This window comes from Armigeres subalbatus, chromosome 3 (genome assembly GCF_024139115.2).
Source record: "Armigeres subalbatus isolate Guangzhou_Male chromosome 3, GZ_Asu_2, whole genome shotgun sequence".
In the NCBI taxonomy this organism is placed as follows: Eukaryota; Metazoa; Arthropoda; class Insecta; order Diptera; family Culicidae; genus Armigeres; species Armigeres subalbatus.
The window spans coordinates 212,448,004-212,474,672 of NC_085141.1; the positions used below are offsets into that span (position 1 = coordinate 212,448,004).

The 26,669-nt window shown below is 41.3% G+C and overlaps 1 protein-coding gene across 1 annotated transcript in view; it reads left to right on the forward strand.

Moving 5' to 3' along the window:
* Positions 1-26,669, forward strand: part of LOC134219175 (potassium channel subfamily K member 10-like) — a 350,538-nt gene that overhangs the window by 99,658 nt on the left and 224,211 nt on the right. Inside the window, exon 2 of the mRNA XM_062697880.1 lies at positions 4,762-4,787. The gene's annotated coding sequence lies outside the window, so the exon portion shown is untranslated. The remainder of the gene's footprint in view (positions 1-4,761; positions 4,788-26,669) is intronic.

Consider the following 26,669-nt stretch of genomic DNA (forward strand, 5'->3'; position numbering starts at 1 on the left):
CGTTCCCGCTCTATGTGACCACTCACCGTGGACCATCAGAAATGACGCGCGAGCTCAAATGGGCCTTTTTATACCCAGAGAAATAGAAACGGTGGGTCACAAGACCCGTAACTTACATCATTTTGATATCCGTGTTGGAAATGCATGAACATAAATAATCAAAACTTTCAATAAAATTGGCAAATTGCTGGAGAGTTTCCGATATAAGTCTCGAAAATTCATATAAAAAAAAAGGTTCAAAATTTTCAAAATTTTACTTGATTTCGTGACGTTCCCCAATTTTAGATTCTGATTTGACACCCAGTACCTTCGGGTAAAACGTTGTCCAACGTCAAAAGTGCTGCAACGGTGAACCGGCCTGAAGAATTGGTCTAATGTTAGACCAGAATAAATCGGGCAAATATTAGTCTAAAATAAACAAAAATAAGGTAAGTAAAAAAAAATAAGGGTTCTTTGGGAAAGTTGACCTTAAAGAAATTAATTAATCGATTGAGCGAATATAAACTTTTGGCGCAGCTGTTGCTGCCAGGCGCGAGTGCGATTACAACGATGAGAGGATTGAATTTGCGCGATGGATACTCGAGAATGGCCGAATAGATCAACTCGTCGAGTGCAGGAACGCGGTTCTTCTTCGACAGGGACCTGGTTGGACCTGGTCAAGAACAAGAGGAAACCGAAGACGTCAAGGGCCGAAAAGAAGGGCCAGGCGAATGAGGGTAGCAAGAAATCTAGGGTAGGCGCCAATCGCTCCAGGGGCGATGCCCTAGTAATCAAAACGGACGAGGCTAAGTACTCGGACGTCTTGAAGGCGATGAGGAGTGACGTCAAGCTCGGTGAACTCGGCGCTGACGTACGTCGAATAAGACGTACCCGGATGGGCGAGATGATCCTCGAGCTAAAGCGGGACGTCTCGCAAAAGGGCACTGCCTACAAGAAGTTGGCAGAGGAAGTCCTAGGCGAGACGGTCAAGGTGAGGGCACTCACGACGTAAGTGAATCTAAGGGTTAAAGACCTGGACGAGATCACCGCCTGCCTGGAACCGGGGCACAAGCAATGGGACTGCCCTGACAGAAGCAGGCTCTGTTGACGCTGCGGATTGGAGGAACATAAGGCACAATGCTGCACGAACCCTCCCAACTGTTTGATCTGTTCCAGCAAAGCTGCGAACAGCAAGCACCCCATGGAGGGTTCAAAGTGCCCAGCGTTTAAGCGTGCTGCAAAATCACAGTGCAGGTAACGCAGCTAAACCAGAACCACTGTGATGCAGCCCAGCAACTGCTATGTCAGACAATTGCTGAATGGGGGACGGATCCTTACCGGGTACCCGCCAGGAACGGTAATTGGGTCACCGATGGGTCTAAAATGGCGGCGATATGGACAACGGGGAAATACCCAGTCCAAGAGTTGGTGTCTTCGACATACGAGGGCTTCGTCATTGCCAAAATCAACGGGGTCTTCTTCTGCAGCTGCTATGCGCCTCCTAGATGGTCGATCGAGCAGTTTGGTCGAATGCTAGATTGTTTGACGGCTAACTTGATGGGGCGTAGGCCGGTGGTGATAGCGGGGGACTTCAACGCTTGGGCCGTGGAATGGGGAAGCCGATCCACGAATCAACGGGGGCAGATCCTGCTGGAATCACTGGCCATTTTGGATGTGGACTTGGCTAATGTCGGTACCAAAAGTACCTACAGCTGGAACGGGGCCAAGTCGATTATCGACCAGACGTTCTGGAGCCCTGGCCAAACGAGTAGTTCGAACTGGAGGGTAGATGATGGCTACACTCACAGCGACCACCTGGCGGTTCGCTACAGCATCGACTATACGACCAGCATTCAGTGGACGGAAGAAGGGGCGAGGCCCAGCCCTCGTATGTGGAAGACATCATACTTCGACGACGAGGTGTTTAAGGAAGCGCTGTGCCGCGAGCACAATACTCTCGGTCTGAGCGGCGAGCAGCTGGTAACAGTACTCTCGCGTGCATGCGATGCAACCATGCCTAGGAAAATCCACCCGAGGAATGGGAGGCAACCGGCTTACTGGTGGACTCAAGCAAATGCGAACCTGCGCCGCGCTTTCCTTCGGGCAAGGAGGCGGATGCAGCGAGCACGCACAGAGGAGGAGCGTGTTGAACGACGGGTGGCGGTGGAAAAGGCAGAGCTTGCTCCTATTGCCAAAGGCGGGAAAACCACCGGGGATCCGTCGGCATATAGACCAATATCCAATACAATCTCCAAAGCCAACACTATGCTTGGCTTCCTGCGCCGCAACTCTGCACAATTCGATGATGTTTATGCTCTGAAAACATTATACTGCTCATTGGTCCGAAGCATTCTTGAGTACGGAGTTCAAATATGGGCTCCTTACCATGCGATTCATGCATCACGCATAGAAAGCATCCAGAAACGTTTCGTCAGATTCGCATTACGACAGCTGCCATGGACCAATCCCGATAACCTGCCACCGTATGAGCACAGATGTACGCTCATTGGCTTGCAAACACTCTCCAAACGCCGAACGTATTTACAACGACTTTACATTTTTGACATGATCCGTGATAACATTGACTGCAGTAGCGTGCTCCGGGAAATCAATTTTCACGCACCTAGCCGCCGATTACGCAATCCCCAATTGCTTTGGACCCCGGCGCACCGCACTGCTTACGGTTATAATAAACCACTTGACAGATGTTGTAGATTGTTTAACGATGTATGTGATATGTTTGATTATAATGTTAGTAAGCTTGTCTTCAAAAATAGGATTAAGATACTGTAGTCTGTGTGGTTTTGAACCAAAGATGAAATAAATAAATAAAAACATAAAAATAAAATATGCCTGCTTGATACGGCGGGGAAGGTGCTCGAGAAGATCGTCACCAACAGGTTGTTGATACGCATGGAGGGTGCGGATGGTCTATCGGGTAACCAGTTTGGCTCCCGAAAGGGTAAGTCGACCGTAGACGCTATCTTGTCGGTTACCAAATCCGCGGAGATAGCTATCCAGCGTAAGAGGAGGGGAGTTCGCTATTGTGCAGTAGTGACTCTCGACGTGAGGAATACTTTCAATAGTGCCAGTTGGGCAGCTATTGCAGATGCGCTCCTGCGTCTTGGAATTCCCCAGTACCTGTACAAGATTCTCGGAAGCTACTTCCAGAATCGAGTACTGGTATACGACACGGAGGCGGGTCGGAAGTGCGTTGACATAACCTCAGGGGTTCCGCAAGTTTCCATACTGGGTCCGGTGTTATGGAACGTCATGTACGACGTCATGTACGACGGTGTCTCGAGGTTGAAGTTCCCGGTGGGCGTGGTAATCGTCGGCTTCGCTGACGATATTACGCTGGAGGTCTACGGCGAATCGATCGAAGAGGTGGAGTTGACTGCAGCCCACTCGATCGCAATTGTGGAGGAGTGGATGAGTTCCAGGAAGTTAGAACTGGCTCACCACAAGACTGAGGTGGTTGTTGTTAGTTTGGTTGTTGGAGCAACAAGCGGTGATAAGGGCAGGCAACTGCACGGTCATCTCTGAACGCTCCATCAATCTCTTGGGGGTAAGGATCGACGATAAGCTCACCTTTGATAGCCACGTCAATTACGCCTGCAAGCCTGCCTCCACAGCTATAGTGGCATTGTCCCGGATGATGTCCAATAGCTCTGCGGTTTATGCCAGCAAGCGCAAGCTTCTGGCTAGCGTCGCTCTGTCCATACTGAGATATGGGGGGCCACCTTGGGACACGGCCCTGCGTATTAACTGCTACAGAACGAAGTTAGAAAGTACGTATAGGCTCACCTTTAGAGCTCAAAAAAATGCAACTTTTGATGGGTAAATATGCTCAATACCTTTTTCCGATCAAAAGTTATAATCGTTTTTCTGACAAAATTAAAAGAGAAATCTAAAACAAAAAAAGTAGATCAAAAATACTGTTTTTTTGAGGTACACCATAATCTTATTAGGTGAAGTTGCTCTAAGTCAACCAACTTAAGAGCTACAAAAAAAGCTTTTATAGCAAAATTTATTGGAATAAGCTGCGCTACAACTTTGAAGAAGATAACATGTCAGAATTCCGAGAAATAAAAAAAAAATCTATTCTTTTTTATATGATGGGCCACCCTATTTTTTGGTAGCACCATAATGATGGCCTGACCATTTCGAACAATTTTGTAGAACAACTTTTTTTTCTAAGAAATATAGTTTTGCCGTAAAATGCATCTTTCCGTGTAAATCTGTATCCTGGACCATAGTGCATTGTAGCTTAGTTCCACTAGGGCGTTTTGCCTCGCCAAAATGTTAGATGTTTCAGCAAAATGTGGAAAATTTCGGTTTTTCCTACCTTCCTATTTATTATTTTAACACTTTTTTCGCCTAACCTATTCAATTTTAGGTCTAGTTTTGTTTCAACTATTCTAAACACGGTAAATATTGAGGAATTCCCTTTGGGGGGAGTGCGTTTTGGTGTCTCTTCAACTACTACCTCTGATTTCGTTACTTTTTCCTTATCGTAAAGTTCGATTGTTCCATAAGTTTTACTGATGTTTTCAAAACAGAATAGATCTTTTATTCGACAGATATGCCTGTCATTCTGCCCGTCGGCATCGTTATTTTTTCGAATTTGTTTATCTTCTGCGGTAGAAATCTATTCCGAGTCGCCTAGCAGCACTCAGCATTGAAAGGGAAGCAACAATATTAATCATTTCAGTATCTTGTTCTAAACAAGTTTATTTTAGGCATTCCATCTAATTTCCCTCTTCACTCATTTATTTACAGACCGAGCACTGCTGTCCGCAAAACAGGTAATTTGTCATCTGATCAATATTGTTAATTAATTTCATGAAGGCGTTGCTACATCGGAGCCAAGATATGCACACAGATCCTAAGAGTGGCTTAGTAGAAAATGAGGAATTATCTCATCCGCTGAAATAAAATAACACAATTAGATTGTGTCTATCGCCTTGTCGGAAATGAACGAAATTGGAATTTGCCCCACTCACTCAAGTTTTGGAGAGCAGCTGAGCTTCGCAAAAGTGAAAAGCTTATTTTTCTCTGTAACGGCTCGGTATCTATAACGAATAGGAAACGATTTACCAACCTACCGAAAGTTGGGGGTCGACTCAGTGTTCATTGCGGAGGCTATAGGTTTTGCTTTCCACCCTGGGGAAAAGTGTACCTTGCTCAAGAGCTCGAAACAAAATATAATTAATTGTAGCGCTAAAGGTAAACATTATGTTTAGGGTTGACGGGAAACCGTTTTGAAGCTGTTAGGGCACTTGTGAAAAAATAGGGTACGTTTCGCTCAAACGGTTTCCGGTCGCTTCTTAAGTATTGATTTAATTGAGCGAAATTTTAGCCGTGATTTGAGAGCAAGTATCCCTTTTTCGAGTGAAAGCGATAATCATAGTACAATTAATCATTGCGAAAATTCATTTAAAACAGTACAACAGGTTTTACACTAGATTTGTTCCCACCCTAATCCCGCAAGTTTTTTAAAAGTAATAGCATCGGTAAAAATTAACACTTTGGCAAATACAAGTATCCCATTATTCCAATCAATTAACAGTTTTCCACATTCAATGACTGAACAAGTCATTTTTTAATGGAGTGGAATGCTTTGTTAAAATATTCCTATCTTTCTTCTTACCTTTCTCGTACAACAAAGTTGTACCGAAAGGCTATATGATTGCTTCAAAAAAAAACTTTTGATAGAAGGCCCGGAGACCCATACTGTTATATACCGATCAACTCAACTCGAACTGAGGTTATGTCTGTATGTATGTATGTTGATTTAGATATCAACGGGGTGAAGAAGAAGAATAAAACGACACGGTTCCAATTTTTTAACTATATTGGAGTATGTTAAAAAAATCCTGAAATACATTATTTCACTTAGTTTGAACATTTTTGTTTTAGGTTTACTTTACTTACGTTTAGTTCTTTGTTTTAACTTTAAGTTCTACTTCTTCCTTCCTTTTGTAGCACACGTTGGACAATTACCTATGGTTATGTTTACATATGTTTTGTGAACAAAATAATATAAACTGCTTCTTCTTATAACTTACAACAGATTAGCATGTAATGTGTCTACACCCCACTCGATCTTTCACCGGTATGGACAATTCAATACGTAGATCATCAATAGTTACCTCAATTCAATTAGTAATTACAATGGGAAAATATATAAATAATTGTGATGACTTTAGGATAATAAATTCAAGAAGTTTGCTACAAATAATCGCTACACCACATTTCTTTTTGACCAATCATCATTCTCTTGTCAACCTGCGCTTGACATTTCATCCTGTCATTGTCAAACGAGTATCTACTTATATCGAACACAGTTTTTTCAGACGCATGGTATGATAAAGCTATATCGTCGTGATGAGCCGCATCGACCAAGGGGTCGCAACACTCTCCCCCGGGTATGCCAGGTAACTGGTGTACCATTACTTCACGGTGAACATCCAGAACGGCAATCTTTGTCACCGGTCGCTCGTATATCCCCGATTTTGTCTGTACTGCTACTGATCTCACATGTCCGTCCATTGCTTGGTAAACGGCAATAACCCGCCCTTTAAGCCAACAGTTCCTTGGAAGATTTGGGTCTACTACAAGCACGACATCATTTACCGCTATTGGTTTCACGTTGGTGTACCATTTGGTGCGCTTAGTTAAATCCGGCAGGTAGTCACGGATCCAGCGTTGCCAAAATATGTCCGCTTCTCTTTGCGCCTGACGCCAGGATCGTCGTAAAATCAACGCTCTATCATCCAAACTTGTCGCGGGCTTGAGGCCGCTGGATGAACCCAGTATGAAATGATTTGGTGTTAATACCGGCGCCTCGGGGTCATCGACAGGAACATGCGTCAACGGACGTGAATTGATAAGGTTTTCAACTTCAGCTAGAGTATTACGCAGTACTTCATCGGTGGGGCGTCTCGTTGGTAGCATCCTTTGCAGGTTCACCTTCACTGTCTGAACGAGGCGCTCCCAAGCACCGCCCATGTGCGGAGAAGCAGGAGGAAGGAATGTCCACTCGGTATGTTGACTGGTAATCTCTCGAATGACTTTTTGCTGATCCATTTCGCGCAATGCCTCTCTCAGTTCCTTACTCGCTGCAATGAAGCTGGTCCCACGATCACTATATATTAGAATAGGAACTCCTCGCCTGGACATGAAGGATCGCAATACCATGATGCAAGAATCCGCGCTTAGCGAATGCGCAACTTCTAAATGTATCGCCCTTATCGTTAGGCACGTTACCAGAACGCCCCAACGTTTCTCTATTCGTCGTCCTACTGCCACACACATGGGTCCAAAATAGTCAATTCCGACATACGAAAAAGCCATTGTATAAGCTGCTAATCAAGCAGTTTTAAGATCGACCATTGAAGGAGGTTTAGCGAAAGCTCGCTGGTTTTTGCACGTTTGACATTCTGATCTAACTTTCCGTAACAATGGACGCAGCTTTGGAATCCTATACACTTGCCTTATCTCGTTCAGAACGGTCTCATGGTTACGATGGTGATACCGCAAATGGTAATCTCGCACAAGTAACTTTGTTATGTGATGGTCCCTCGGAAGTATTATCGGATTTTGGGCATCCATGGTGGCATATTCACAAGCACTAATCCGGCCATGCATTCTTAATACTCGTTTTCCATCTAAAAATGGATTCAAAGTGAATATAGAACTAGATTTTTGAATCGCCTTTTTAGACATTTCGGATTTCGATAGTATGAGTATCTCTTCGGAGAACGACGCACTTTGAGCTTCACGATAGAGTAGGTTTGATGCGTTTAGAAGCTCATGTTTGGTAAACGGCCCCGTATTGCGTTCTGTACCTTTCAGCCGAATATTACCAATAAACCTAAGTATCGCTGCTGCTGTTTTTAGCAGCCGGTTCCATTCCGAATATGTTGCTGCTTGGAACAGCGGCTGAGGTGTTGCTTTGTGATATAGAAGATTCGCCTTAATCTCTTCCTTGGTAATGTTGGTGCTGAAGGGTTCGCATGGCCATTTGTCAGAAGACTGCCACAAGAATTGAGGTCCTCTGAACCACCTACTTTGGCTATCAAGATCGACCGACCGCCTCCATTTAGTCGCCTCGTCCGCCACATTGTCCTTCGAGCTAATCCACTTCCAGTCCTTGATAGCAGTTGAATCCAGTATTTCACTGACTCGCCAACCTACGTATGGAGAATATTGGCGATGGTCGGAACGCAACCAACACAGAACGTTTCGAGCATCTGTCCAGAAAAACCTGTCTGTGATCTTAAAGGACAAAGCTTCACAAATTGAGTTCGCAAGTCTGGTACCAAAATACACTACAGCCGCATACCCCAACTCACTCACATCCACAAAAGTGTGTAACTGTATCAGCATGTCCGAGTTTATTGACGTCAGGGAACGGTAGCAACGCGGAATTGAAATGTCTTGTAATTGCGGTAGAATGTGCAACCATTGATCCCATTTTTCGTGTAGGCTGTCCGGAATTTCGTCATCCCAATTTATAGCGGACCGCCAGATTTCCTGGAACAGTATTCTGAGGCCGATAAGAACGTTGGAGAGCAGACCCAAAGGGTCAAAAATAGACATGAGTGTGCGTAGAACCTCTCTTTTTGAGGGCTTTCGCGCTCCTGTCAGGAGTTCAGGGTCGTGTTTTCGAGAGAGCTTGTAGGTGAATGTATCTGTGTCTGTACACCACCACATTCCGAGAACCTTCTCGGTTGCCAACTCAGATCCCATATTGAGACTTTTGTTTTGTGTCTTTTCTTGATTTAGAGCTTGAAGAACAGGAGAAGAATTTGAAATCCAATTTCGAATTTCAAACCCAGCTGCAGCGTGAATTAGTCGAACTTCCTCTGCTACCTGCACGGCTTCTTGCTCACTTTCGACGCTAAGTAGCATGTCGTCCACATAATGCTGCTTTGTGATAGCTTCAACTGCCCTAGGAAATTGTCCGATGTACTTTTTCGCATTCATATTTTTAATAAATTGAGCACAGGTTGGTGAGCAGCACGCTCCAAACGTCATAACTTGCGACACGTAGGTGCTCGGCGTTTCATCATCAGGTTTTTCCTTCCACAGAAATAGTTGACAATCTTGATCTTCTTTTGCGATCCTTACTTGCAGGAACATTTCCCTGATGTCACCGCTAATTCCGATCTTGTTTTCACGAAATCTATACAGCACACTGTTGAGGGGAACCAGCTGATCCGGTCCCTTGATTAACATTGAGTTCAGCGATACATTTCCGGTTTTCACTGCGCAATCCCACACAATGCGCAATTTGCATGGTTTATTTACGTTGAATACCGGAAAAATTGGAATATACCAAGAACGCTGCATTTTCTTTTGAAGTTCGGCTTCAGAAAGTTTCCTTATGTAGCCTTTTTCCAAATAATCTTCTATTTTTGCACGAAGCGCTTCAGCTAACTGTGGGTCCTTCTTCATTCTGGATTCTAGACAATGAAATCGCCGTAAAGCGACAGGTTTGCTGTTTGGTAAGCGGAATTCATCATATCTCCATAGCAGCCGTGTTTCATATCTGCCGCTAGAGGTCTGGATTACTTGATTTAGGATTTCTAACGCTCTTTGATCTTCCTGCGATAACAGAGGTTTATCCGGTTTGGTGATACCCAGGCCTTCCATGGAAAAGTAGTCCTTTACCGCCTGCTCTAGCATGCCATTCGACTCTTCGGTGCAAGAACACACTTCTACACTGTGGAAAGCTAACAATGTGTCATCTTCGTCCGAGCCACCATGAAGTACCCATCCTAATCGGGTTTTGGTAGCTATTGGTTCATGTAACTTTCCTTCTCGGCCTTTCAATGGGTGACTAAGGTTTGCATTATTTATCCCAATTAACAAACGTGGCTGGGCATTCTGATAAGACTCAACAGGTACTCCGCGCAAATGCTTATATTGACTCGAGAGCTCCTGTATATCGATTGACTGTTGAAAGAGGTCCAAAGAAGAAACCGTATGAACTCCTCGTAGAAAGTACTTTTTCTTATTATCCCCGGTACCAGAGATTTGGACATCTAGCTTAATTGAATCATCCTCTGATCGCCCCATATTTCCTGTCCACTTAAGGCAAATAGGTTCACGTTTTCCTTTTATCTCCAGCTCCTCAGCGAGTGCTGCGTCCATTAAGGTGTAAGATGATCCGTCATCAAGAAAGGCAAATGTGTTTATATATTTCTGCGGCCCATAGAGAATCACGGGAACTACTCGAAACAAGCTCTTGTTGGTAATCTGATGATGAATGTTGCACTCTTTTTCAGAAGTCCTTACGTTGCTAGCTTCTAGATTCACACGGGAAACGTTTGGTGTCACAGCAGGTTCAAGAGTAGCCTTAACATCACGTTGGTTGTTGTGAAGAAGCGGATGATGTTTGTATTCACATCCATTCTTTCCACATATTCTCTGTGACTTGCATGCTCCTTTGTGATTCTTAAGACATTTCCGGCAGAGTCCAAACTCCTTGGTGACGGCCCAACGAAAATTATAACCTAGTCCTAATTCATTGAATCGTTGACATTTCTCGACACTAACACAGTTTCCCCGACACACAAGGCATATTCCATCTGACATCCTATTATGGAGGGATTTTTTCGGTTCTTCGTCAATGTCCTCAGTGTGAGCATTCAAAAAGGCGGGATTGCTCCTTGCGGTGCGCTGAACCTTTGTATCATAAGTCAGCCCAGCGAGCGGGCAAATATCTTGTGCAAGTTCGTAGAGCCAACTTGAGAAAACAGACAGATTCACTGCGACAAAATTGCGACGATATCTCGCCCAATCAAGCTTAATCGTTGCTGGTAGTTTATCAACGAGCTCACGGAGCAGCGCAACATTATAGGAATATTCTTCAAGTTGACAGGCTTCGATGGTTGCACATAAGTTCTGCACGGCGAGGGCGAATTCGATTATCGAATCTAGTTTATCGGCCTTGGGAGCTGGTGTCGAGCTGATTTTGGCCATCAAGTTGTGCACGATGATCTCCGGGTTTCCAAAACGCATTTTTAATGTGGATATAATTTGTGTCACATTCATTGGGTGCATTAACATGCATTTAACAGCTTCAAAGGCTTTACCTGTGAGGCATTTTTGTAAACGGACGAGATTTTCTTCCGACGTATATCCGCACATATTGGTAGTGGTTGTAAACGACGAGAAAAATAGTGGCCATTCCTCCGGAGTTCCACTGAATGTCGGCAGCTCTCGTGACACGGCTTGACGAGCAACGACTTGGCTGCGTGTAAGGTTGTTACTCTCGTCCATATCGTCATCGTTATACACGTTATGTCTCAGTGAGGAACGGCCCAGTCTAGATGAACTTTCATGAATCGGTCGATGTTCGGGTAGATCATTAATGTTTAGTTGTTGCAGCCTAGTATTAAGACTGTGTGACTGAGACGCTTGCAACGAACGGGAATTTACATTTGGACGTCGCTGGGGCACCGTGGAAGAAACCGCTTGGATGGATCCTTCACGCGGATCGGGTACCATGCTAAAGAATTCAACCTGGTGAACTTTTTTCGATGGCAGTTGCATTGTTCTATTCATCGCCGGTCTTTCCAATGTATGTTCTCGTTGACCAAAAGGCTGTCCCGCAGCCATCCCATTGCTGATCCACTCATCTACTCGGGTATCCACTCTGTCAATTTCTGCTTCGGCTTCAGACGACGTTTCGCTGGCGATGTCCATTAGTATAGCATACCGCTTCTGGAGATATTCACGCTTTTTCAAATTCTCCTCCTCCTGTAGTTTCCTCTCTTCGTCAAGCATTCTTAGTTCCAGCTCCAACTGTTTTTGCTTGGTTGATCTCTTCGATGCTCCTGAGCGCTGACTCGATGTTTCCACGAAATTCTGCATCGCGTTATTTCGGGGCGACGTTGATTTCGGCAACTCATTCGAAATTCTGCTAACGCACATTCCAGTTGTTGGGATGATAGTGCTAGACGCTAGAGGGATATTTACAACTGACGGGATCGGCTGGTTCAGTCTAGAAGTCACTGTGATACATTGGTCTACACTTCTCATTGTCGAAGACGGATAGGGAGCACTTACACTCGATTGAAATAATGGTTGGGATGCCAATGGGAGAGACGGACCCGCAATGCATGCAGGCTTGAATATATTCGGGGGATGTAGCGAATTATCGTACGAATTCACCGTTTCGGTCGACAAAGGCGGAAACATCATATTTGTCGGAAAATGCATCAACAAAGATTCGTTGACATTGACATCTCTAGTTACAATTGGCAAAGCGTTTTCACTAGATGAACTTTTGGGTGCTATATTCAACGGTACGGACGTGATCCTTATTAATGGATTTTGCGTACTCACGGCCGGTTGTGTTACAGCGATCTTCGAAGTTGTTTTGCGTTTCGTTCCTGTAGCAGTAGATTGACAAGCAGAGCAGATCCAATCACGTTCCACGACATCTTGGCTCACTTCTACACATTCGAAATGGTACCAGTCATCGCATCTATCGCACTGTACCATACGAGTGTTGTCCTCATCGCCGCACGCTTTACAGTGGCGATTATCGGTATTGTTGTCAACGTCAACTCGTGTATGCTCTGTTACGATCGTTGGTCTACCAACCCCGGCCGCAGCTGCACTTCTTGTTTTTATTGGCGTGCGTCCAAGCATCGTCTATTCGAAACCGTAAACGATTTTTTTAAAGTGTTGATTTAGATATCAACGGGGTGAAGAAGAAGAATAAAACGACACGGTTCCAATTTTTTAACTATATTGGAGTATGTTAAAAAAATCCTGAAATACATTATTTCACTTAGTTTGAACATTTTTGTTTTAGGTTTACTTTACTTACGTTTAGTTCTTTGTTTTAACTTTAAGTTCTACTTCTTCCTTCCTTTTGTAGCACACGTTGGGCAATTACCTATGGTTATGTTAACATATGTTTTGTGAACGAAATAATATAAACTGCTTCTTCTTATAACTTACAACAGATTAGCATGTAATGTGTCTACACCCCACTCGATCTTTCACCGGTATGGATAATTCAATAATCTGAATGATTTAGGGTATTATTATAATTCCAATATTACGTAGATCATCAATAGTTACCTCAATTCAATTAGTAATTGCAATGGGAAAATATATAAATAATTGTGATGACTTTAGGATAATAAATTCAAGAAGTTTGCTACAAATAATCACTACACCACATTTCTTTTTGACCAATCATCCTTCTCTTGTCAACCTGCGCTTGACATTTCATCCTGTCATTGTCAAACGAGTATCTACTTATATCGAACACAGTTTACTCAGACGCATGGTGTGATAAAGCTATATCGTCGTGATGAGCCGCATCGACCACCGGGTCGCAACAATGTATGTATGTATGTGTGTGTGTGTATGTGTGTATGTGTACAAATTTTGTAGACACACTTTTTGGAACTTAGCATTATCCGATTTACTCGCAACAAGTTGCATTCGACGGAGAATACGGTCCCATTGTTTGCTATTGAAAATTGTTTCGATCGGACATTGCATTTCGGAATTATTGAAAAATCATTGTTTTTTTCCCAAGGGTCCCCCCTTGGAAAAAAAATCAAAACCGAAAAAAAAAATTTTTTTCCGAAAATGGTGGCAATGCATTTTAACTAATGCAAAAACATGCAAAACTATTGATAAAATGTGAACTATTCTCTTAAAGAGCTTTTTTGACCTTTCTAATGTGATTTTTTCAATATATTTTATAATGCACGAGAAAGGCATCGTCACTGCTAGGTGGATAAATCTGGGTTTTTTTTCTAATGACTCGCCCTTTAAGTTTATGCATAAACACCGAAAAAGTCTTTGGATAAATGCCTCTTATTGGCAGCATTTTGTCATTTTTGTTATATTTTTAATTATTACGGTCATCACGCGTATTATTGAAAATGAATAGTACATATTGAAACAAATAGATCTTACTTTTAAAATTTTCAAAATAAAAATTCAAGAAAAATTAACCTTTATGGATTTGTGTCCTCAGTAGTTTTTGAAAAAATCAAACCGTAATCAAACCATTCTAAGTTATGTGAAAGAAATTTCCTTATTTAACTCATAATAGCAAATCAAAGACTTACTTTGCTTTGGGCAGGTCAATAAATCCTCAAAATATTTTAGTCCATTAAACGATATAGAAGCCATTGTATTATGTTTCATTAGTTTTAAAATGCTGACAGAAAGGTTTGTTCTAATGGTGAGGGCGAATCATGTTTTAATTTTGAAGTGCCACCATTCCTAACTGATTATGCGCACAATTCCAATGCAAAAGGAGCTCGTTGCACGAATTAACTCATCTCTAATGACCCATCTTCCGCGAAGCACATATCTTCCCATTTTCACGCCGCTAGAATTTCCGTCTAACGGGCATGCTTATCGCGTTGAGAATGAACAGCCGCAGATTCCCCGGAATAACGACCGCAATCAAATAACAATTTTACTACTTCCCACCCACATCCACGGGACGAAGAACAAACAAGCAGCTGCTCTCTGACCGTTCGCTTGGTGTGTTGTCACGTAGAGACCGACGCCGCCAGCCCTGGAGTAGGAATGTAGGATACCCTCCAGTTGGGGGCATCCTTTTTCGCTATCCGAAATCGTATCGACGACACGGCTCCAACTTGTCGAAATTCCCCACGGTGGGGTAAGCGAAAAACTAATATATTTATCCATGGCGAACTTTGCCCTTCGCCAAATGATACCAAATAGCAAGGCGGAGATGTGGGCCAATGATACAGCAGCCCTACTGGAATCGGTAGCTTCTATCGAAATAGTGGTGTCGGTTCAGCCCTCGTGCTTTACCGATTTCACACACTCTACTTGGACGGCTGCACTGAAGTTGCAGTCGACTAAGCAGCGAACAGCGATGTGAGTGAAAATCTCGGTGTGAAAACGTGTTTATGTACTTAATTAGGACGTATAAAACGAAGAAAATACGCCTTTCTACCACCCACCAGGAAACGTTGGTAGCGCATGGCAACAAATTTAAGGTATAAATGGCAGAGCTCGAAATAATCACAAAAATCCGCTAACTTTTTGCTTCAGCCAGAATTTGAACTTTGCTACGTTGCCTGAAGATTATACCCGGGCATGGTAACCTTGAAACCCGAAAATAAAGAGAAGGAAAGCCGTTGTTTCTAGCATTAAACTATAGGAAACAGCGCAGCTAATGGAGGCGGAGACAAGTATGGAAAAGTAAAAATGAACAGGTTGAGGACTGTTCATTCTATGGAGAGGACACTTTCCAACGGCGATATTAAACATATAAAAAAGCACGTTCTGTGTGATACCGCTCGTAAAAAAGAGCATTTTCAATTGCTTGTGTAAAGCTGATAAAATCTAACTCACAATCTTCAACTGTACAAAAGGTCGGCAACAAAAAAATACAAATATGTTTCTCCTTCCTCTTTTTTACTGGCATTGCACTCCATCTGTGACTGTGCCACCTCACAGCTGTTTATTGAGCGCTTCTACAGTTATTTCCTCTTCTTCTTCATTGGCATTACATCCCCCACTGGGGACATTGTCGCCTCGCTGCTTAGTGTTCATTAAGCACTTCCATAGTTCCATTAACTGCAAGGTTTCTTAGCCAAGTTAACATGTCTGCATTCGTATATCATGAGGCTAACACGATGATACTGTTATGCCCAGGGAAGTCGAGACAATTTCCAAACTGAAAATTGCCTGGACCGGCACAAGGAATCGAACCCAGCCACCCTCAGCATGGTCTTGATTTGTAGCCGCGCATCTTGCCGCACAGCTAAGGTGGGCCCTCACAGTTATTTACTAAGTCCAAATTACCTCTTCTGAATTTGTATAGCATGAGGACATCCCGATAATAAGCTTCCAGGGATGTCGAGAAAAAATTCAGCATGGTCTTACTTTGTAGCTGTGCATTTTACCGCTAGGCTAAGACCCAAAAATTATACAGGATCAAATTATTTATTTACTCGAAACCTTTTTCTTTCTACATTTCCCTAATCAAAAAATTTGATTGTTTTCCACGAACCCCTTGCCAGATCGGCTTTCACGATATCATATAAACTCCCAATGCGTTGGAATCCAATTCTCACAAAGCAGTAAAGTTCTGGTCCATTGTCGCTTACTTCTTCACACTCACATTAAAACTTGTCATCTTTCTTGTAGATGAGGCAAGCGCTTTCTCCCCTCCACTTCTCTTGTATAGCTGTTCTGTTTCCTAGATTCTGACTATAGTCTGAGTCAAGGTCTGAGCGAATAAATGGCAAGCTTTTCCGAATCCTTCTTGTTGAATTCAGCTTCGATACAATCCTTATCAGCTGCTTCATTGTTCTTGCGTTTTTCCATGATATCCTTAAATTTTCCTTAGAAGCTTCCTTGTCGGTTGGCTTCCATCGTCGGCTATACTGACGTAGGAATTTTCTCCGCTATCTTGACTCTGCCTGTTTCTCCCACACAACGTAATTGCATCCAGCTGTTCGTCAAAGTTCTACTTTCAATTCTCGATTCCCTTACGTTCATCCGTCAAGACGATTCAACCCTTATCCTCATATGTTTTCAGGTGATGCGTTGAGCTTCTGATAGAACTTTCGTGTTTATTGAGAACGATAAAATTGCTTCATTTCTTCCACCGGAAGGGGCGTCAGTCTTCTTAAGAACCTGTATGCATCCTTCGTCGAAACCAAGGAGCTTCACATTGCGGAGGAGAACAACGGTCAATATGCACCCCCTCAGCAAATCTTCGAATTTAACGATGATAGGACTTGAAAGTATGTACTTTCAGTGTGTTTAATAGTAATTTGAATTATCATCTATAATACGGAATAAAAATGTGAGTTTCTACTCCGTTACTGCCAGGTCAGCTGTAATTAATCAAAGAACCAACAGCTGATGTTCGGGATTAACAGTATCCTCAATGTGTAAAAACTGGTGACCCATGATTGAGCAATACCAGCGCCGGCTGAATCCGAATGCAGGTCAATTAAGGAAAGGGTATAGGAACATGTTGACGTGATTCTCGCTTTGATGGAAGCCGTCGAATCATCTGCACTTCCACGAGAAATCACTGGGATATTGGATATATGGGGTAGAGAGTGTAGCGAGGTTCGTTTTGGTAAACATTATGTGGAGATTTTCTTGTTGAAACGCGGAGAATTCGTAACAGTACACGGACAGGGCTTGAAACTCAACTAATTCCTTTGCAGATTGCGATCTCTTCGAAACGAGAAGAATTAGAACTTTTAACGGATCGCAAAGGCAATTCTTTTCGGAACTGAAGTCTCTTTTACGGAATATGTACTTGCTTCTGGCTCCTTTCAAGTGTCGCATATTCGCTTAATCAAAACTAATGGCTCCTCGATCTAGCATTTGTTAACGCACCGGACCGAGAGGAAGTGATTGAGCCGCCCACACCTATTCTGAAAAACCGATGCACATCACAAGCCGTTGTTGCTGAATTTCTTTCTGTCACTAGCATGTTTCGATGATGACTTCGAAGACATGCAGTTTGATTTCCGACAAAATGATTCCAAAACTGAGTTTTTCCAAAATATTTATTAGTAAATTATTTTCAAATTTTTCACGAGAACTACTTTGAAGTTTCGAGAATTCTTTGGAATTTTCAATGGAAGCTCTTTAGAACTCGCAAGGAAAATAATTAGTGAAAAAATCTTCAGAATTTCTACGAGAAATTTATTCAAATTTCTACAAGAGAATGTTCACGATATCCACGTAAAGTTTTTCGTAGTTACTGTTTAATAAAAAACCCAGATTAATCCACCTAGCGGTGATGGTGCCTTTACGCTTACATCTCGATGATGTACAAGAAAGGCAAAACCGTTACACCGTCTAATGATATGATAGAAAATTTACACAAGTAGATGACAGATGGCGCTGCCAAAAGTTTCTCGAATTTCCTATGTTCGAATTTTGACTTCGGGACAATTTCATAGTACTATGAAACTGCACGAAGAGCATACCTACTCCGGTTGTAGGACAAAAGGTCGAAGGTCAAAAAGTCGAAGGACAAAACATCGAAGGTCAAAAGGTCGAAAGGACAAAAGGCCGAAGGGTCAAAAGGTCGAAACAAAAAATGCGTCAGAAGGTCGAAGGACAAAAGGTCGAAAGGACGAAAAGTCTTTCTTTTTTATTCCTTCTTTCTTATTACTTCTTCCATTTTCCTTCTATTCTCTTTTCCCTTTTTCCTACTTACTTCATTAATTCCTTCCTTCAATTCTTTTTCCTCTTTTCTTCTTTCTTACTTCTTTCTTCCTTCTTCCTTACATATTTCATCTTTATTTCTAACTTCTTCCTTTTTTTCCTTTTTTCTTTCTTCTTTCCTTCATCTTGCTTTCTTTTTTCTACCTTTTTTCTTCCTTATTTCTTCCTTCGTTTTCCCTGCTTTCTCTTTCTTTCTTCATTTTTCCTCCTTTCTTCCTTATTTCTTCTCTCTTTTTTCTTTCTCTCCTCACCCTTTTTTTTCTTGCTTTCCGTTTCCTGTTTTCCTTCCTTCTTTCTTGTCTTTCTTTTTTGCTTCTCTCTTCCTGTTTTTCTTTTTTCTTCCTTCTTTAATCCTTTTTTCTTCCGTATTCCTTCTTTCTTTTTCTATTTTTTTTCTTTCTTTCTTTTTTCTTCCTTCCTTCCTTCTTGTTTTTTATTTCTTTCTTCGATCTACCTTCTTCCTTTCATCTTTTTTTCTTCTTTATTTCTTCCGTCTTTATTCCTTCTTTCCACCTTCTTTCTTCTTCGTTTTTTCTTTCTTTTCTCCTTCTTTCTTCCCACTTTCTTTCTTCTTTTTTCTCCTTTCTTCCTTCTTTCTTCTCTCTTTCTTCTCTCTTTCTTCCTTCTTCTTTCTTTCTTTTTCCTTGTTTCCGGTTTTTCTTCCTACTTTCTTTTTTCTTTCTTCCTTCTTTTCTTCTTTCTTCCTTCTTTCATCCTTCTTTCTCCCTTCTTTTTTCCTTCTTACTTTCTTTCTTCTTTCATCCTTTTTTCTTCCTTCTTTCTTTTTTCTTTTTCCTTATTTCTCTCTTCTTTATTCCTTATTTCTTCCATCTTTCTTTTTTATTTTTTCTTTCTTCCTTCTTTTTCCTTATTCCCTCTTCTTTCTTCCTCATTTCTTCCATCTTTCTTCTCTTTTCCTGTTACTTCTTCTTCCTTTTTTCTTTTGTTTTGCTTCATTGTGTCTTCTCTCCTTCTTCTTCCTTCCTTCTTTTTTCCTTCTTCTATTTACCTTTTTTATTCCTTCTTTCTTTCTTCCTTCTTCGTTCTTTTTTTCTTCTTCCATCTTCCTTTTTCTTTCTTTCTTTGTTCTTTTTTCCTCTTCTGTTCTTTTTCTTTTTTCCTTTCTCTTTCATACTATATATGTTTCCTCCTTTCTTCTTTTTCCTTTTCATTTCTTATTTACTTTTCACTTGTTACTTCTCCGTTCCTCACTTCTCACATCACATTTTTCACTTGTCTTTGTGTACTTCTTATTTCTTCCTTTCCACCTCTCACTTCTCACTTTTCACTTCTCACAAAAAGTTACTACAACAGTATACTGTTTAGTTTTTCGGGGATTTGAAAGATTTTTTTTGGGTTGCTACGGGACATTCTTTGTTTTGCTCATAGGAAATTCTTCGAAGATTCTTCAGAAAATTACTAAAAAATGGGAAAGGGTCGTTTGGCCGAAAATCATTCGACGGACATTCCGTACGAAACGGTTATAAATGAAGAATGGCTTGACCAAAAATTTCATTTGGCCAAAGCGAAAATCGGCCGGAAAAATCGTTGTCTCTAACAGGTTTTTTGGCCGAAATGGTCTTTTTGCCGAATGAGTCAACAGGCCGAAAACGACGTTTGGCCATTTTGTAGAATGGATCATACGACTAAATGGCTTTTCAGCCAGACGGCCATTTCGGTCAAATAACCTATTTGGCCAAATGATTGTACGACAATTCCCCGAAAACCAATTCCCCGAATGCAATTTCCCCGAATGTAACAATTCCCCGAATGTAACATTTCCCCGAATGTAACAAATCCCCGAAAATAAAGTAGTTTTTGCAAACACATCATTGTCATCGACTATTGACGCCCGAACAGAGCAGCGTTCAAAGATTTGTTCCAGAGTGTCCCTTTGAAGATGGCGAACATGACCAAATCTTTCGATAGTATTGTATACCCTTGATCTTCTTTACTGTTAAATTATATATCTTATTGTTAAATTATATTATAATAAATATTATAATAAATATTATAGATATTATAATAAAGTGTTTTCCTATTCATTTTTTCTAAAATATTCGAACATAGGCTGAATTTATTTGGTGGAGCAGAATCGCGAACATAAATTCCTTTTGAAAGCAGCATGGTAACAAGTTGTGAAATCAAACTCCTGTCCTATGTAAGGTCTATCTCTTCTTAACAAGTTACTGTAATCGTGGATATGAATCCTTAAGAAAAATAATGCGTATGCCCGGAATAAGGCAATGGTGAATGTGATCCCTTCTTTAAAAGTAGTACATCTACTCGGAATAACGCAATGGATTAATTTGATCTCTACCTTGAAAGTAAGTGTTTTTCCAGAATAATGAAGAAGTAAATGTTATTCCTTCTTTATAAAATTGTATCTACCTAATATGTATAAAGAAACGGTAGATGTGATCTAATCATTAGAGTTGGGCGTTAGCTCGAAATAAGCCAAAGTAGAATGAAATTACCTTTTCAGAAGTAGAAATTTGCCTGCAATAAGGTTATGATAAATGTAGTCTCTTCCTTTGATGTAGACGAGTTTGGCTGGAATAGATATAATATATGAGATCGCATCTAGCAATAAATATCAATTATACTAGCTTTATGTTCCCGGCCTTGCTCGGAATTGCCAGTTTGGTTCTCAGTTTTTTTTTCACAAGCAGAAAATGATAAAACTAATTGGTTAACAGGGTAATTGTGTTTACTTATTGATACTTCATCATTTGAATAAAAGAAAGCTTTTGGAATCATTGACTGATTTTGAAGAAGGGATCATGGGTTTGAATAGCCTTATTCCGGACGAACGGCTATTTCTAAAGAAGGAAAAACATCCACCGATGCCTTATTCCGGGTAAACGCCCATTTTTAAAGAAGGGATCACACTCACCATTGTCGTATTCCGGGCAAATGCCTACTTTTCAAGAAGCAATTATATCCACCATCCAGGAGTAAACACATTAATCATTGCCCCTCATGATTCCGATGAAGAGTAACAATTATCGGTGCATGCTTTCTATGAAAGATTTTTCTGATGCTTTTCATAATTATCCCAAATGCTCTTCATGTCGAATGACCTTAGGCCAAATAGTGTTATGTTGATGGCCTGTTTTATTCAGGGATATGTAATTTTCAGGGAAATATCATTTTCGGGGAAATGTCATCTTCTAGGATATGTGTATCGGGAAGTATCATTTTTGGGAAATATCATTTTTGGTTAAATGGTATTACCGGGAAAATTTTATTTTAGAAGATTTTTCAGTTTTGAGGAACTCGGGCAATTTGTTCTCGAAGCATTTTACATGTCAAAGAACCTCGAATGAACCAAATATGAGGGATTTTAAATTAACTCGTTTTCTGAACAATACCCAACCCCAATAACCTCCCGCATTCCAAAAGACCCTCCCACCCTCTCTATAATAGTTTCCTTTGGGTAGAGAATACGTGTTTACAAATTTGGTTTGAATTCACCCATGCGATAAAAAGGTATACTAAACTGTTCGTTTAATGAATATACCCTCTCTCTAATTCAGCTATGACACTCCCACCCAGTCTGATATAGTCTTCCTTAGACAGAGAATATAGATTCCAAATTTGGTGGGCATCGGTAAATGGGTTCAAAAGTTATGCTGAAATACACCCTCCCCCTTTCAAGATAACCTACTAAAATTGTTTCCTTAGGACACACAATATTTGATACAAATTTAGTTTAAATCGGTCATGGGGATCAAGACTTACATTGAGTTGATCGTTTGCTAAACAATACCCTCCCCCCCATACCCTCCCTCTTTTCCAAAGAGCATCCCTAACTACACTAACGTCTTCTCCTTAACATGAAGAATGTGTGTTCCAAGTTTGGTTCGGCCAAGGTGTTCAGAAGTTACACTGAGTTGATTGATACCGTAACAATATACCTCCCCCACCCCCTCCCCCTTTTCCCAAGAAGATCCCTATCACACTATCGTCGTCTTCTTATAATAAAGAATGTATGTTCCAAATTTGTTTTAAATCAGCCAAGGGGTTCAGAATTTATACTGAGTTGATCGATAACTAAGCAATACCCCCCACACCCTCCCCCTTTTCAAAAGAGCAGGCTTAACCTCCCTATCGTCGTCTCCTAAAGATAAAGAATGTGTGTTCCAAATTTGGTTGAAATTGGCCAAGGGGTTCAGAATTTACACTGAGTTGATCGATAACTAAGCAATACCCCTCCCCCCACACCCTCCCCCTTTTCCAAAGAGCAGGCTTAACCTCCCTATCGTCGTCTCCTAAAGATAAAGAATGTGTGTTCCAAATTTGGTTGAAATCGGCCAAGGGGTTTAGAATTTACACTGAGCTGATGGATAACTAAGTAATACCTCTCCCCCAACCCTTCCCCTTTTCTAAAGAGCATACTTAACCCCCAATCGTCGTTTCCTAAAGATAAAGAATTTGTGTTCCAAATTTGGTTAGAATTGGCCAAGGGGTTCAGAATTTACACAGAGTTAATCGATAACTAAGTAATAACCCTCCCCCCTCTCCCTCCCCCTTTTCCAAATAGCATGCTTGACCTCACTATCGTCGTCTACTGTAGATAAAGAATTCGTGTTCCAAAATTGGTTTAAATCGGCCAAGGGGTTCAGAATTTACACTGAGTTGATCGATAACTAAGCAATACCCTTCCCCCTCACGCCTTCCCCCCCTTTTACAAAGAGCATGTTTAACCCCCTATCGTCGTCTCCTTAAGATAAAGAATATGTGTTCCAAATTTGATTGAAATCGGTCAATGGGTTCAGAAGTTATGCTGGAACATACATACAAACATTGAGTTTTATATATATATAAATAAATATAAAAAAATATAAAATATAAAATATAAAATTCTTTGAAACGATACTATGTCAGCATAAATTATCAGTACAAGCGCTTAAGTCGGTTCCTTTTCCGACGCTATCAAAGAAGGATCCAACAACGCCTAAAAACTCACCCGAAATCTTTCTGGAATTACATAAATGAACAGCGCAAGGAAAGCGGATTGCCTTCATCCATGTTTCTCAATGACGAAACTGCTGACACGCAACAGGACATTTGCAACCTTTTTTCGGCTAAATTTTCCAGTGTGTTCGAAGAAGAGCTACTGTCCGCCGACTCCATCAACTCCGCAGCCGAGAACGTCCGCTTGGCTAACCAACAGCTGGTTAGCATTGACGTGAGTGCTGAACTTATTACTAAAGCCGCATCTCAACTCAAGGGTTCATATAAGCCCGGTCCTGATGGGGTGCCATCCTGTTTTTTTTTAAAGAAGTATCGAATGGCTACTGGCTCCAGTTCAAAAGATTTTCCAGCTTTCAATCTCCAGCGGAGTATTCCTTCCTGTTGGAAAATAGCCGAAATGTTACCTGTATATAAAAAGGGTAACAAGCGCGATGTTAATAACTACAGGGAATTACATCGTTATGCGCCGTATCGAAGCTATTTGAACTTGTTATCATTGATTACGTTAGTGCACACTGCAAGCAACACATCAACACAGACCAGCATGGCTTTGTAACTGGGCGCTCCACAGCTACGAATTTACTGTGTCTAACCTCGTACATCACGGAAAGTATGAACACTCGGGCCCAAACGGATGTGATCTACACAGACCTTTCTGCTGCGTTCGATAAGCTGAATCATGACATCGCGATCGCAAAACTGGACCGATTAGGTATCGGTGGGGATCTTTTGAAATGGTTTCGCTCGTATCTTACTGACCGCCAATTAACGGTCGCATTAGGCGACAACCGATCAACGTACTTTCGTGCAACGTCGGGTATACCACAAGGCAGCCATTTAGGACCGCTGATTTTTATCATGTACTTCAATGATGTCCATCACGCTGTTAAGGGTCCACGATTATCATTTGCCGATGATCTCAAGATATTCCTACGTATCTGCTCGGTTACTGATTGCCATACTCTCCAAGGTCAAATCAATGCTTTCGCTGATTGGTGCACTACGAACCGGATGGTTGTTAATCCGACAAAATGTTCCGTTATCACATTTTCACGCAAAAAGAGCCGATTATCTTCAATTACCATTTGCTGGGAACTACACTCGAACGAGTGAATCACGTGAAGGATTTGGGTGTGGTTTTAGACTCAAAACTGACATTTTCACACCACCTTTCATACGTTGTCGACAAAGCGTCTAGAACCCTGGGCTTTGTCATGAAAACGGCGAAAAATTTTACGAACGTCTATTGTCTGAAATCGCTGTACTGTTCTTTGGTGCGCTCTACACTAGAGTATTGTTCGTCAGTATGGAGCCCGTATTACAACAACGGCGTAGAACGTATTGAATCTATTCAACGGCGTTTCCTGCGGTTTTCGCTTCGAAGACTAAACTGGAGAGACCCGCTGCATCTTCCTAGTTACGAAGAGCGCTGTCGCTTGATTGCCTTAGAGCCACTGCGTATCCGCCGGGATGTGGGCAGAGCCCTATGTGTTGCTGATGTACTTCAAGGAAGAATAGATTGCGAAAGAATTTTACAACAAGTGAACATGAACGTTCAACCAAGACCACTACGGAACAATTCGATGCTGAGGCTCCCCTTTCGTCGCACTAACTACGGTGCAGAAACTGCAATCTACGGCCTCCAGAGAACGTTTAATAGAGTTTCTTCCATGTTCGACTTCAACTTGACGCGGAATGTTCTTCGTCGTAGATTTTCTGAATTTTTTCGTTGATTGTATGTGATAAGGCTGCATTTTATTTGTTTTAATTTTTTTATCTTGACAATGCTACTATGTTATATTTTTTTTTTGACTATGTGCGTTTTTTAGTATTAATTAGTATTTAGATACATCATTAGGGCTAATTGTAGTCTGTTGATGAAATCACACAATAAATAAATAAATAAAATATAAAATATAAGATTGATAGATAATAGATAAACCGAAAAAATGACGTGTTCATTCAAAGAAGGCAATATCTCCTCCATTGTCCTTATACTGCGTAGACGCGATCATTTAAGGAAGGCATTATCTCCTTCCTTCGCTTTACTCCAGGCAAACGTGTACAATTGAAGAAGGGTCTATCTACCCTCTTTGTCTTATATCGGGCAAACGTGTTCATTTTAAGAAGGCATTATAACTCGTCTTCCCCTAATACCGGGCGAAGCGATTATAAAAAAAACATTATACCGGAAGACGCATTAATTTTCTTCCTTTATCTCTATCCTTCTTCCTAATTTTTCCATTCTCTCTTCCTACATCTCACTTCGTATTTCGCTCTTTCTCGCTCCTCACATAACACTTCTTGCATCATATTTTTCACTTCTCACTTCTTATTCCATACTTTTCACTTCTTACTATGTACTTACTTACTGTACTTACTTCTCATTTCTTACTTTTCACTTCTCACTTCTCACTTCTCACTTCCCACTACTCACTACTCACTACTCACTTCTCACTCCTCGTTCCTCACTTCTCACTTCTCACTTCTCACATCTCACTTCTCATATCTCGCTTCTCACATCTCAATTTTCACTTCTCACTTCTCACTTCTCATTTCTCACTTCTCATTACGCTCTTCTCACTTCTCATTACGCTCTTCTCACTTCTCATCGACTCATGGAAGCAAATTATGCCATATTAAAAAATATTTCCTGGGTGACTATTTCAGCTTCCAAAGGATTTTCTATTCCACATCTCGAGATTTCCATGAGTCGACGGTCCCTTCTACATCGACTCATGGAGGTTTGACTGTAATTGTCTTCGGCCCAATGTCCCAGCATCGTTTTTTTTACAATTTTTAAATGAGTTGTCCCGCAACCCTCAATTTTGTTGCAACTCAAAATTATGTCAAAGGATTGTACGACAATTCCCCGAAAACCAATACCCCGAATGCAATTTTCCCGAATGCAATTTCCCCGAATGTAACAATTCTCCGAATGCAATTTCCCCGAATGTAACAATTCCCCGAATGTAACATTTCCCCGAATGTAACAAATCCCCGAAAATAAAGTATTTTTTTGCAGACACATAATTGTCATCGACTATTGGCGCCCGAACAGAGCAGCGTTCAACGATTTGTTCCAGAGCGTCTCTTTGGGAATGCCGAACATGATCAAATCTTCGATAGTATTGTATGCCCTTGAACAGTAAGGAGTTAAATTATATATCTTATTGTTAAATTATAAAGATATTATAATAAAGCGTTTTCCTATTCATTTTTTTTTCAAAAATAGTCGAACAAAGGCTGAATTTATTTGGTGGAGCAGAATAGCGAACAGAAACTCCGTTTGAAAGCATCATGGTAAAAATTTGTGAAATCAAACTCCTGTCCTATGAAAGGTCTATCTCTTCTTAAGAAGTTACTGTAATCGTGGATATGAATCCTTAAAAAAAAAATAACGCGTATGCCCGGAATAAGGCAATGGTGAATGTGATCCCTTCTTTAAAAATAGTGCATCTACTCGGAATAACGCA